Here is a 12,029-nt window from a genome sequence, read left to right as displayed (position 1 = left end):
GGACCACTCCGCACTGCTCAGCAGCCCCGATGCCATCGGGCATCCCCACCTCAACAGCACCTGGAGAGGAACGTGCCCGTATTTACATAGAAAACGCAGCCCACCAGGACAGAGAACAGGCCAAGCACACCCAAGGCATCCCTACGGGAAGTCCTAGTTGACAGGAATGTCTCTCATAGGGCCCTTCCCTCCGTATCAGGAGTGATCTGGCTGAGAAGACCTGGAGCTAACCACAACTGAGGGTGTTGCTGTCTTTCCCCAAATACTTTCTCTAATGAGGTTTTTAAATAGTTTTGCCCCGCCTACACTGGCAGCCGGAGCACTTTCATCTCCAGGTGAATGGGAACCGAGGTGGGACCGTGCTGTCTGCTGGGGAGGTGATTTCCATAGCGCAGGCGAGGCCGGCGGGCAGCACCCGCGCGATGGCAGGGGAGGGCTCGTGCTCTTCTCCTGCTGACCGTGGCGTGAATATTAACCGCGTGCATCGGCGTTTGAGATGCCAAGAGCACCCTGGCAGCGTGGGTCACGGGAGAGGAGGCGCGTTTCGGTTATACCTTCACGCTGATGGGAGCTGCGCATCAGCCCCCAGGTAGCTGCTGTGAACGTGGGGTTTACAAACAGGACTCGGTTTGTTGCAACCTGTACGTGCGGTGCTCCGAGTAACCACACACCTTTCGTTCTTAGGTGGCAAAGATCACGTCAATCCTAGAGGTTTTTGGGTGGGTGTGGAAGTACTTTCCACGTAAACGCACCTCGCCCCCTCTCCTCCCCTGCGCCGGCCGGCGGAGCAGCGCTGACGTGCAGGCACGGAGGCGAGCGCTCGCCCACCCTCTCCACCGAGGAGTCTGAGACTTGCCTCGTACCTCCGTGGGTTCACCCCCCCGGGGATGCCAGAGTCCGGACAGCGTTGGCCTCACACAGCCGCTCCGCAGGGCTGAGTATGGGATGAATGTTGGAGAGGTCGGACGGTGCTTTGTGCATTTTTCTCCAAGGGAAAAAAAATTATTTCATCACAAAAAATTCACATGGGAGAGATCCCAGTGATCTGGGGAAATACGAATGGCCACACGAGCTCGTTACAACCGTCCCTTCCGATTTTATAAACCGTATGTCTCTCTAGTGAAAATAAAGCCCCAGCCCCAAAGAGCTGCGAACATCTGCAGCTGCTGCCCAGATGTGGTCGCCCGGAGCCTCTGCAGAGGTTTCAGGGGAAAACCCCCCCGTCTGCCTCACACGTAACACCAAAACAGAGGACAGAGGTTTCGCTTTGTAAACCTCGACCGAGGAGACATTAAGTACCTTTGATCTCCAGCTACAAAAATGATCTTTTGATTTAAGATTATGAAAACGAATAACCATCTGCTAAGAAACAGCTACGGACCCACGTTTTATTGAGGCCAGATGGTGTCCAGGGTTCCTACGTCTGAATTCAATTAGCTGCCGGTGTCTGCGTCAGTAATTCTGTATCCACCCAGTCATGTTTTTGGAACAAATACTGTAATATTCCCATGGATCCTCCAGACGGTGGGAGGTGTTTCCTTCACTGTGAAGGTTTTGGGAAGTGATGACTTGGTCTCGTTTTCATCTTACCCTGCTCTGCATTTCTCATCCCTCGCTTCCCAGGGCTCAGAGCTTTCCCTGGGATCTCAGAGCCAGCTGTGGCTCTGAGTAAAGCCATCCCCGATGCCAGTGTGCCCATCAACCAGCTTTCCCTGTCACCCCCACCTCTCCCATCCACCTCTCCTCCACTGGGACCGACGCTGCGGTGCTTTGGAGAACATAACCCCTTTCTAACCTAAGCCAGATCTACTCCAGCCTCCTTTCCGCGGTGCTTACCAGGGGTTTACTCAGGGTTCAGCTCTGCTGAGAGCAAGGTGTCTGTTGCCACCACCTTGCAATCCAGAAGGGTGGCATGATGTAAAGATACAGTCCTTTTAATAGGGTGCAGGAAGGTAGAGATGACCACTTGCCTGACTGGCCACCAGCCCTGGCAGCCGGGCGGCTCTCCTGCCCGGGGAGCCAGGCTGTGCAGAACCCAATTAGCTACTGGGATCTTTCAAATCTAATCATCTGGAAGTCCCTTTTTTTTTCTAAAGGTGTGGCTCGGCACCGCACGCCGCACTCAGCCAGCTGTGTACTTGCACTGCTTTGCCTCTTTGCAGTGTTGGAAGTGGGAAAAATCCTGTTACGGGAGCGGGCTGGGCAGAAGCCCTGAGAGCATCAGGCTGTAATTAGGGGCTGGAGGTCCTCGCTCGCAGCCTGCACCTTCCTCTGCCTCCTGGTATCGCATCTGCTCAAGAGCCAGCCCTGAAAAACGCTCCTGAGCAGAAAGTATCCCTAGCAAAGGGATGGTATTTGCTGTTTTCTCCTGACTTTTTTGGGGAGGGATGGGGCTGTCAAGATAAATTGCTATTTATAGATGTCTTTCTTGAAAGGTTTGCCTTCTTCCCTCCTCTCTCTGTGCACACACTAGCGCAGCACAGACACTGCAGGGCTGAGCTTAGGCTCAGAGAAATCAGCTTGAGCGGAGCCCCCCGTTACGCCAGAACAACACAGAACAGAGATTATCCACGAGCTCCCGCTCAGGCCAGGGCTGTCTCCTCCTGCGAGGACGTGCTCTATGGAGACATCCCCCTGTCAGCTGTCAGCTCTTGCCCCTCATCTCCTGCCCCCATTCTGGGTGTCTGAGCATCTCCGAGCAGAGTCACGGGCTGCACACAGAGTCTGGAAACAGGGTCTGCTGCCCTAGCACCTACCTGGGCTTTATTTACTTTTTTTCCCCCCTTATGAGCATTTTTTAATCTTAACATCTTATAATTAAAAAAGCTACAGCTGGTGAAAGGAGCTGGTCAGCTGAAACGTCCCGACATCCTTTACATCTGTAAAACATGGTTTTACCACCTGTGTGACCACTGGGCCAGGGCCCCTTGGACCATCCTCCTTCCTCTGCTACACTGAGAGAATGTGAACCAGGAGGATGCACTAAAACCCATGGCCAGGGCAGCACCGTCACGCAGCAGCCACCCGAGCTGCCCGTGGTGGCATCTCTTGTTTCAGGGGTTTCTCACCAGTCACCTGTGCTTGACTCTGTTTCAAGAATGGCTTCACGTTATCAGTGCGTGGTCACGTTCCTTCGCTCTGATGTTGTTGCTGGGAATTGTCCATTTCATATTTCTGCCACCAAGGCCCTCGCCGCCGCTACTGGGAGGTGCATCTCCTCCCTGCCCCTCCTGGGGACCAGCCGTGGAGTCAGTGGTCCATCAGGGACACCTCTGCGGGCTGGCTCTGCTCGTCATTCTGCATGGCTGTGATGAGAGACTTATTACCAAATTAGAGGATTATAAGCATAATAACGCACAGCGAAACTACTAATTTCCAAAGATTTTTCTGTTTTTAAAAATAAAATACAAGCCCTTTGCCAGGTGGGTTTTACAAAGAAGGGCTCTGAAGAAGCAGCCATGAGGAAAGAGCAGCAGAGTGGAGGGATGAGAAAATGGAGCAGGTTCTCATTAGAGTGCAATAATTGTCATAATTACTTGAGGAAGCCCGGGGATGGCAGGGCTCCTTCCACGCCGGATCCCACAGTGACTACAAGCTTGCTCGCCTGTGCAGCTGCTATAGGCCTGCAATAGACTTTTACAGCTCTAACCCAAACATCCCGTGCCCCTTCCTTCCCAGGAACTCTCAGGAACCTGTATCTGATCCAACAAGCCACTTAGGGTTGGTTTTTTTCCTTCCCCTTGGTGCTGAACTGCTTGGAAACAGGATTTTAGGCAGCTAGTTCAAATCTGACACCCATCAACATGGATTAGTCAACTTTACGCCATAGTCATCACTCCAGCTTCTTCAGCCTCCGTTGACAAAACTGATAAGCATCCCCACGATGCCGTTACCAGGTGTTCTGGTTTTCCGTCCTCATGGTTTGCCTTATTCAAGGGACCCACCAAAGACCCTCTGATCTGCTGGCAGGTCCCTGGGGACATCCCTACGTCAGCCCAGGCAGCCGGCAGGTTTTGGGCTCCCAAAACTCAACGCAGAACCTTCCGCAAGCGCTAAATCCACCCACCCCTGCCCATCGCCATCACACGTTGCTAACGTCACCCGTTTCAAACTGTTTTGAGGAAGGTTAAGAGTTGGCTGGTTGAAGCCAAAGTTGTGACTAATATTTTATGGGGAAAGTACTTTATGTCAAAACAAGTGAATAGTGAAGCGGAGACATGTGGTACAGAGATGTGTGGAGGTAGGGAGGGGCTTTTTTGTGCCAAATTTCCCTTTTCCCTAAAGGGAGAACCCAAGCTGCCTTATTTCTTAATGTAGAATGAGACAGAGAAGGAAAACTTCCTTCTTTACTTCTTTTAGATCCTCACATTTCTAGAAAGCCACTGAATCACACCCTTATGATGTGCTGTCATGGCCATGGGCCCCCTCGGCTGTCGCTGGTGGCCACCGTGGGCCAGCCCCCCATTGGGCTCCGGGGCTGTTGGAGCCGGGGGAGCCCCTGACCCCCATCCCGCCTGAGCCCTGCGCAGCGCAGGCTGTAACCACGATTGCGCTGCAGCAATCAGGTTCAGGTTGGACATTAGGAAGCATTTCTTCTCAGCAAGGGTCATTAGCCATTGGAAGGGGCTGCCCAGGGAGGTGGTGGAGTCACCATCTCTGGAGGGGTTTAAGAAAAGCCTGGACATGGCACTTAGTGCCCTGGTCTAGTTGCCATGGTGGTGTCAGGGCAATGGTTGGACTCGATGATCCCAGAGGGCTCTTCCAACCTCATTGATTCTGGGATTCTGTGATCTTTCCTTCTCATTGCTCCATCCTGCAGCATGAGGCTGCAGGTTTCATCCTTCCAAGCCTTCCCACAGCCAGAGCAAGCTGGGGAGCAGGCACACACAGACACCTGTAGGAGCATCAGAGGAGCCCAGGGGCAGCTGATGTATCCTTACGGGCTACAAAGCCAACGAGCCGGAGCCAGGTATGTTACACGGAAACATGTGGGTCCTGTGACTTCATAAGTGAAATAAAAGCAATTATTTTTAGTCATTTCGAGCAGGCAAAGGACTCAGCCCTCATAACTACTTTGCTTCCAAAAGTTATTCAAGCCCTATGGAGCCACATATATTTGCTTGTTAACTATGTGACTGTGTTAGCAAAGCCTCCTTCCTCTCTCTCAGGCTAAAACGCGGTATGTAAAATGGCAGTGCCTTTTATAGCCCCGTGCCCGCAAAGACTCAGCTGCAGGAGTCATTTCCTATTTACATTAAAAAAAAAAAAGCCCAGTTCAGCAAAGATCGCTGCGGCTCCAGCCAGCAAGGTGCTGTCTGCAGGTGTGGAGGGTGATTCACGCGGCAGCAGCCCGGGGCTTGGCTCCAGCCAGCACCCTCTGCCCACGGGTTATCTTCGTCCGCCGGCTCCCGGTGCTTCCCCGGGCCCAGGCAATTCCAAGCACACCCAAGTAAAGTCCCAAATCAATCCTGTCTGGCCTCACCCTCTTTCTCAGCAGAGGGTTTGGATCGTTTCCACGGCTCTTTTTCTCTTCCTCCCAGAGGAAGTCCTTAAAAGCAACTCCCTTTGAAAACCGGAGCCAGACCGTCCTCGCCTGCCTGCCCCGCTCTCCTCATCTCTTCTGATCAGAGCAACAGCCCCCCAAGTCTCTCCTACGCCCCAGACGGGCTTTCCTCTGCCCCCCCAAACAGCATCCCCTTCCAGGGACCAGCCCTGTGCTATTTGTGCCCTCGGTGGCACAGCCCGACGCCGGGAGCACCGCAGCCCTGGCGGCCGGCGACCCCTGCTCGGGGGCATCGGGGCCCGTTCCCACTGATAACTACACCGAGGCAGGAGGGAATTAGGAGCTGCACACAGAAATAAAACATCCCATGGCATAACAGCTGGTTGGAGCCTGTCAATTTTGGCTACTCCTTAAAAACTCATCGGAAACACTAAAATACACCCATTTTTGCTCGCCGTCCCATGGGAACGCTGGTATTGTTCCCAGCCAGCAGCGAGGAGCTGCCAGGATGCCCAGAGCATGACATGACCAGCTGAATGCCTCTGGCAACCCCCGTCTCGCTGGAAATCACGGTGCCGTGCCGGACAGGCTGGTGCTGGGGCTCTGCCACCGCCCAGCCCTCTCGGTGCCAACACACAGCAAGAGGCACTGCCCGCAGACGGAGCTTTCAAAAATGAATTTTATCACTATCAGGACTCGTTTCAGATGATCTTCACAGATAGGTACAGCGGCCTCAGGGACAACCCCCCTTAGCAGAGATTGCTCCGTTAATCATTTCGGCTGCAACTCAGCACCACCAAAATCAGCGAGGTTTGAGGTTGGCTCTTCAATCTGAGAAGCCGTGTCACATTGTGACTAGATACTGTGCTGAAATTCAGCTGCCGGAATTATGGAGGTGGAAGACCTTTATTTAGCCCGATCTTCCATCGTGAAACCTCCTCCAGATTTCCAGCGAAACCCCTTTCGGAGCATGTCAGAGTGCTGAGTAACAGGACCAGCGCAGCTGAGTGCCGTGACCTCCTCCAAGCTGCTTATCCTTGTGTATTTTGGACACCAAACTATTTTCATCAGAAACTAACTTCCTCAGAAAGTTAGTGGGAGATCTTTAGTTCTGGTTTTCAAAACACAAATAAATTCTATTTCTGTTTGCAAAGAAAACTCTGAAACCTCCTTTAACCAGAAAACAATTTTGAAGCCCATTCTGCGCTTGCCTCCGTGGTGCTCTGCCTCTTCTACAACCAGCCATGGCTGTCATTTTATTAATCACTTAGCAACATTTATGTCATTAGACATTGGAATGAGCTGCGCAGGGAGGTGGTGGAGTCACCATCTCTGGAGGGGTTTAAGAAAAGACTGGACATGGCACTTAGTGCCCTGGTCTAGTTGCCATGGTGGTGTCAGGGCCATGGTTGGACTCGATGAGCCCAGAGGGCTCTTCCAACCTCATTGATTCTGTGATTCTGTTTCCGAGCATAAGGCTGTGCAGTGCCGGGGTCACCACACCCACCACCAAATCACACGTCCACCCAGCCAACTTTCCAGAAAAAAAAGAAATTAAAAAAAATCTCCTCTTTTGGCACCTCATTCCCACTACTCAAACGTTACCGATTTGGGGTGGAAATTCCCTGGCAGAAGGTCCAGTTTCCATTCTGCATGTTCCTGAGAAAAATGGTGAAGAAAGTTTTTCAGGAGGCGAGCTGTGGTGTGCCAGAGCTGCAGCCTCGCCCAGGACTCACCCAAACTCTTTAAACATAACCCCAGCACACGTTAAAGTTGGGGCAGCGATGGGGAGATGGCTGATGTTGCTTAACCGAAGCCGGCTGTGTTCTCCTCATCGCCTGAGCAGGGATGCTCTGGGACTCCATGGTAGGAGAAGCCGCGAGTGGCCAAAGGAAGGCTCTACCTCCGTCCCACCCCACTGCAGGACGACAGCCATTAGTGGTACTTTTCTGGCATGAGAGGCACCTTCTGCTCATGCACAACCTTCCCTCTGCGCTGTGTCCTCCGCCAGTGATGCCACCAGAGCTGGCAGGAGGTGGCAGACAGGGCAGGAGCACAGTCACATCCACCATCCCTTGCCACCACTGCCCGACCTTGTTTCTTTCCAATTGCAAGACACAGAAAGCCCCTAGAGCTGGCCACGTCCCGAGGGCAGCTGAGGAGGAGGAGAGTGACTCAGAGGAGGGGAGACTTCCAGGTCAGCCAGGCCACGGGGACCCGCCAGCGCCCGTGTCCCAGGGGGGAAGTGAGATGGGGAAGCGGAGCAAGCTGGCACAGGAGGAGGTCAGCAACGGGTCAGGCGGGTGTGCAGAGGCATTTCTGCACTTGCTTTCAGATGAAATTTAGAAACAAATGCTCGTTCTCACCTCTCTCACGAGGGCGTACGACATGGGTACATATATAGGTACGTCTGCCTCGCTGCCCCGCTCCCCCGGCGTTCAGCAGCCTGGGCTGGTGGAAGGTGTCCCTGCTCATGGCAGGGGGGTTGGAACTAGATGGTCTTTAAGGTCCCTTCCAACCCAAACCATTCTATGATTCTGTGAATATAAGGATTTTCTTTACTTCTCTTGCCGATGCTATCACTCAATTGTCATATTTTGTCTCTAAGGACAGTTTCTGCATCAAATTCTGCCAGTAAAGTGCTCCAGGACTTTTTAGTATGAAAAGCACCGTGTAAGTTTAAAACTCTATCTCTCAGTGCCATTAAAGTTACCTAGAAATAATGTAATCCCTTCAATTCTGGAAACTCAGCAGGATGCAGGATTTAATCTTTACCTGTCATTGGCCAAGTACATTCTTGTACTCCACCAAGATGTCTTAGCAACTGCCCTAAAGTGAACACAACGCCACGATTTCTGCTGTTTAGGCTGATGATAGATTGATTTTCACTGCTCGGATAAAGAGAAGGAAAAGAAGTGAAACAGTGAAATGAATAAAAGTGAAAACACAGCGTCGTTAGAACAGCACTACCCACCATTGATCACAAAATGGGATTTCTGCAGCCTGGATGGCAATGCCTCGTCACTTAAACCTCACATTATGGCCCGCGACACCCCGAAAGCCACGGCAGTACAAATCCTGTGCTGTTCCCTGCCTCCCTTCCCCAAGGCAAAGAATTAGGGACAGCGAAAACAAAATCATGGGACTGAAATAATGAGAATTAAAAAAAAAAAAAAGCAATCACAAGACGGGCGGTTGGAGCCGGGCAGCGCAGGGAGGGTGTCCACAGCCAGAGCACGGCGCAGCCCTCTGCCACGCAGGGACCACGGCTCGGGCTCTTGCCACCACGCAGGACCTCTGCAGCTGGGATTTCTCCCTCCTGCCTATCTTTTTGCAGCTCTCCAAGTCTGCCCCTGAAAAGAGGGCACAGAGGACCCAATTCAATTTACTTAATTTTATCTTTTTTTCTCCCCTATAAGGAAGCACCCTTTTTTTTTCCCCATTAAATTTTCAAAACCTGTACATTTTAGGGGTGGAAGCTCCTCTGTATGTCTTCAGCTACAGAGGGACTTTGACTCCCCACCCGCTGCTCTGGGACTGATGGAAGCAGGATAGCGAGGAAGCCGACTCCCATTTCCCGGGAGATGGTTCAGCCAGATTTAGGAAAGACTGAGCAGTCTCCCGTGCCAGGACCCAGTGCAGATGCTGGTGGAAAGGCAGGGATCCAGCTCGAGCACTTGAAGCCTGTGCTACGGCTCATTGCCAGGCGATGCAGCAGAAGAGTCCGTGATGGGCAGCACGCTCAGCTCCCCACGGGGACCCCCAGGCATTCAGCACCTACATACATAACCCAGGGTCCCCTCGCTCTGGTCTGCGCGGGGAAGAGAGGCATTTGACTCCACTATCACTCCCTGGTGACTGCACAGCACCTCAGGCAGCCCTCCTCCAGCCCCGTGGCCCTGTACGTCAGAGGAGAAGCTTGGTCAGATGTGTTGTCCACTTCCCCGCCATGGCTGGAGTCAGGGAAAGCCCCAGAAGGGGAAGGGACGGGGTGAGACCTCATGTCCAAACACGCCTTGCCAGGAGGCAGATGCTCTGTGGCCTCTCCTCTGCTTCATCTTCCTCCCTCCCTTGCCCCTTATAAATCGGTCCTGAAAGCCATTTTCACAAACTTCAGGCTAAGGCCACTAAAAGTTCCTTGGCTCCATCACAGCAGAGTTCATCACTGGTAAATTATTTTGCTAAATCCGTTGAGCAGTTATTCATTCCACAAGGACAGCACAAGACCCCCAAAACATGCTGCGTTCGTGGCAGCAGGCAACCTGCGCATTCAGAGGTGTCAGAACTGTTAACCAATATTAGCAAATCAAACCTTGCAGCAACCCACATCGGCTGACTCCTGGTCTTGTGCCTTGATCACAAGACGCTCTTTCCCTCTGAAGAGCACTGAGAGCAAGGGATGAAACATCACTTCTGTTGCCCAACACCTCCCCCACGGACATGTTCCACTTAGACCTTGGTATACGTGGAGGGGAGCCAAGAAACCAATGTAAGAACAAAAGCAATTCCCGGGCAGCCTCGTGTGGGGCTCTGCTACAAGCTCTGATCAGAAGCTCTGAGCTGGCAAGGTTTTTTCACTCCCATCTTGGTAATCCCTGATTTTTACAGCGCAGATTTAGGACTGGGGTGAACCTCAGGCAGGCAACACTGCACCGCGAGCCATAACAGATTTGGCCATGTGTGGTCTCGTTTCTTAGGGGAAAAAACAAAGATAACACCCTGGAAACTAAACACGACTTTCTGCATCCTTTCTTTTTCTTCTTATGAGGCCAGCGAGGCCACTGCATTCCTGAAAAAATACAACTGCAACGCCACTGGCTAACTCGTATGGAAAGTGGCTCCAGCCCACAGTCAGGATTCAGTATCAGGATAAGTTTTGCTCAACGGAACATCTTTATAAACCCCAGTCCCTGTCTTGCAGAACTGCATTCATGCAGCATTAATATTTCTCGAGCATCCTGGAGCTCACTCTCTCTCTCATTAGTCAAGTGACTTTTTCTTTCTGTAATCAATAATGACCTTCTCCAGAACTAGCTAATTTGAAAAAAAAAAATGTTTTATCGATCCCATTTTAACTGATCTAAACTGAGCTGCCCTTCCTTAGGAGACAATGGGGCTTTTCATACCCTACTCGCTCTCCCTTGGCTTGACCCATTTCCTTTCTTTCTCTCCCCTCTTGCCAATTGAATCAAATCCTGCAACTAACCTTTAAGGGTTCCTCAGTCTTTATTTTGTTCCTATTAACCTTCTGTTTCTCTGGATAATTCTGCAGCCAAGAGTAGGTGTGACTCCCACGTTACAAGTCTAGCTGTGCTGTTGACTCATGTGCTGTGCTCGCAAAGCCAGCTCCTTTCGGGGGAAGGCTTATGCAATGTAGCGAGGTCTCCCAGAGCATATGCTCTTACTCGAGTTGTGAGATTTCTGCTTGTTCTCTCTGCTAAATGAGACTGAAAACGCTGGTGGGCCGCACAGAAGGTGCACGCTATTTCATGAGCCCTTACTACGCCCCGAATGCACACGCGAATCCCTGGGCCCCCGCACAGTCCATGTGAAAGGCACTTTGGGCAGATTCCCCCCCCTCTCTAGACCCAAAAATCAAATATCTGCAGAGATGCTTCTTGGCTCTGGACCACAGCGATGCTGCAGAGCTGCCTGCCCTCCCGGAGCTCCCTGCATCGCCCACCGAGGAGTCCTGCCTGCTTAAAGGCCACGCTACGGTACACAGAGATTATATAAAGTGAACTTAACAGCCGGTCAGATTGGGCCTGCCGTGTTGGGAGGGCTCTCACACAGATATTTTTTTTTTAGGATGGAAACTAGCAAGACATGTGGTGAAAAACACCCTATAGCTTTTAACTAATGTCTTCGAGATCTAGCCATCTGTTACCATGAACTTCAAGTGAGAAGCAGCCACCATTTTGAAGACAGACGCTTAAAAAAGTGAGAGGATTTAGCCCTCGATTCCTTGGACAGAAACCTGCTTCGATGCCAGCCCGAAAGGCCAATGCACGAACTGCAAACCTCTCCGGGTAAGACTGCGTCTTTCCTGCAAGGCTGAGTAAAAGCTGAGCTAATGGCTACCAAATCCAGGAGGGAGCAAGCCAGGGGGGTGCGAGGGCACCGTGGCCCCCCCAGCAGGCAGGAGACCCCGGCGGGCACCTGGGACCTTCCGAGCCGGCGCTGTGCAGCTCAGAGCAGCCTCTGCTATTTCCTGCGAGGTTCATTGTCACCCAGCCCATAAACACACAAGATGCATAAAGTAATCACAGAATCAATGAGGTTGGAAGAGCCCTCTGGGATCATCGAGTCCAGCCATTGCCCTGACACCACCATGTCAACTACCAGGGCACTAAGTGCCATGTCCAGTCTTTTCTTAAACCCCTCCAGAGATGGTGACTCCACCACTTCCCTGGGCAGCCCCTTCCAATGGCTAATGACCCTTGCTGAGAAGAAATGCTTCCTAATGTCCAACCTGAACCTCCCCTGGCCAAGCTTGAGGCTGTGTCCTCTTGTCCTGTCGCTGGTT

Source organism: Nyctibius grandis, chromosome 10, assembly GCF_013368605.1.
Source record: "Nyctibius grandis isolate bNycGra1 chromosome 10, bNycGra1.pri, whole genome shotgun sequence".
In the NCBI taxonomy this organism is placed as follows: Eukaryota; Metazoa; Chordata; class Aves; order Nyctibiiformes; family Nyctibiidae; genus Nyctibius; species Nyctibius grandis.
Note: the sequence above shows the minus strand (reverse complement) of the source record.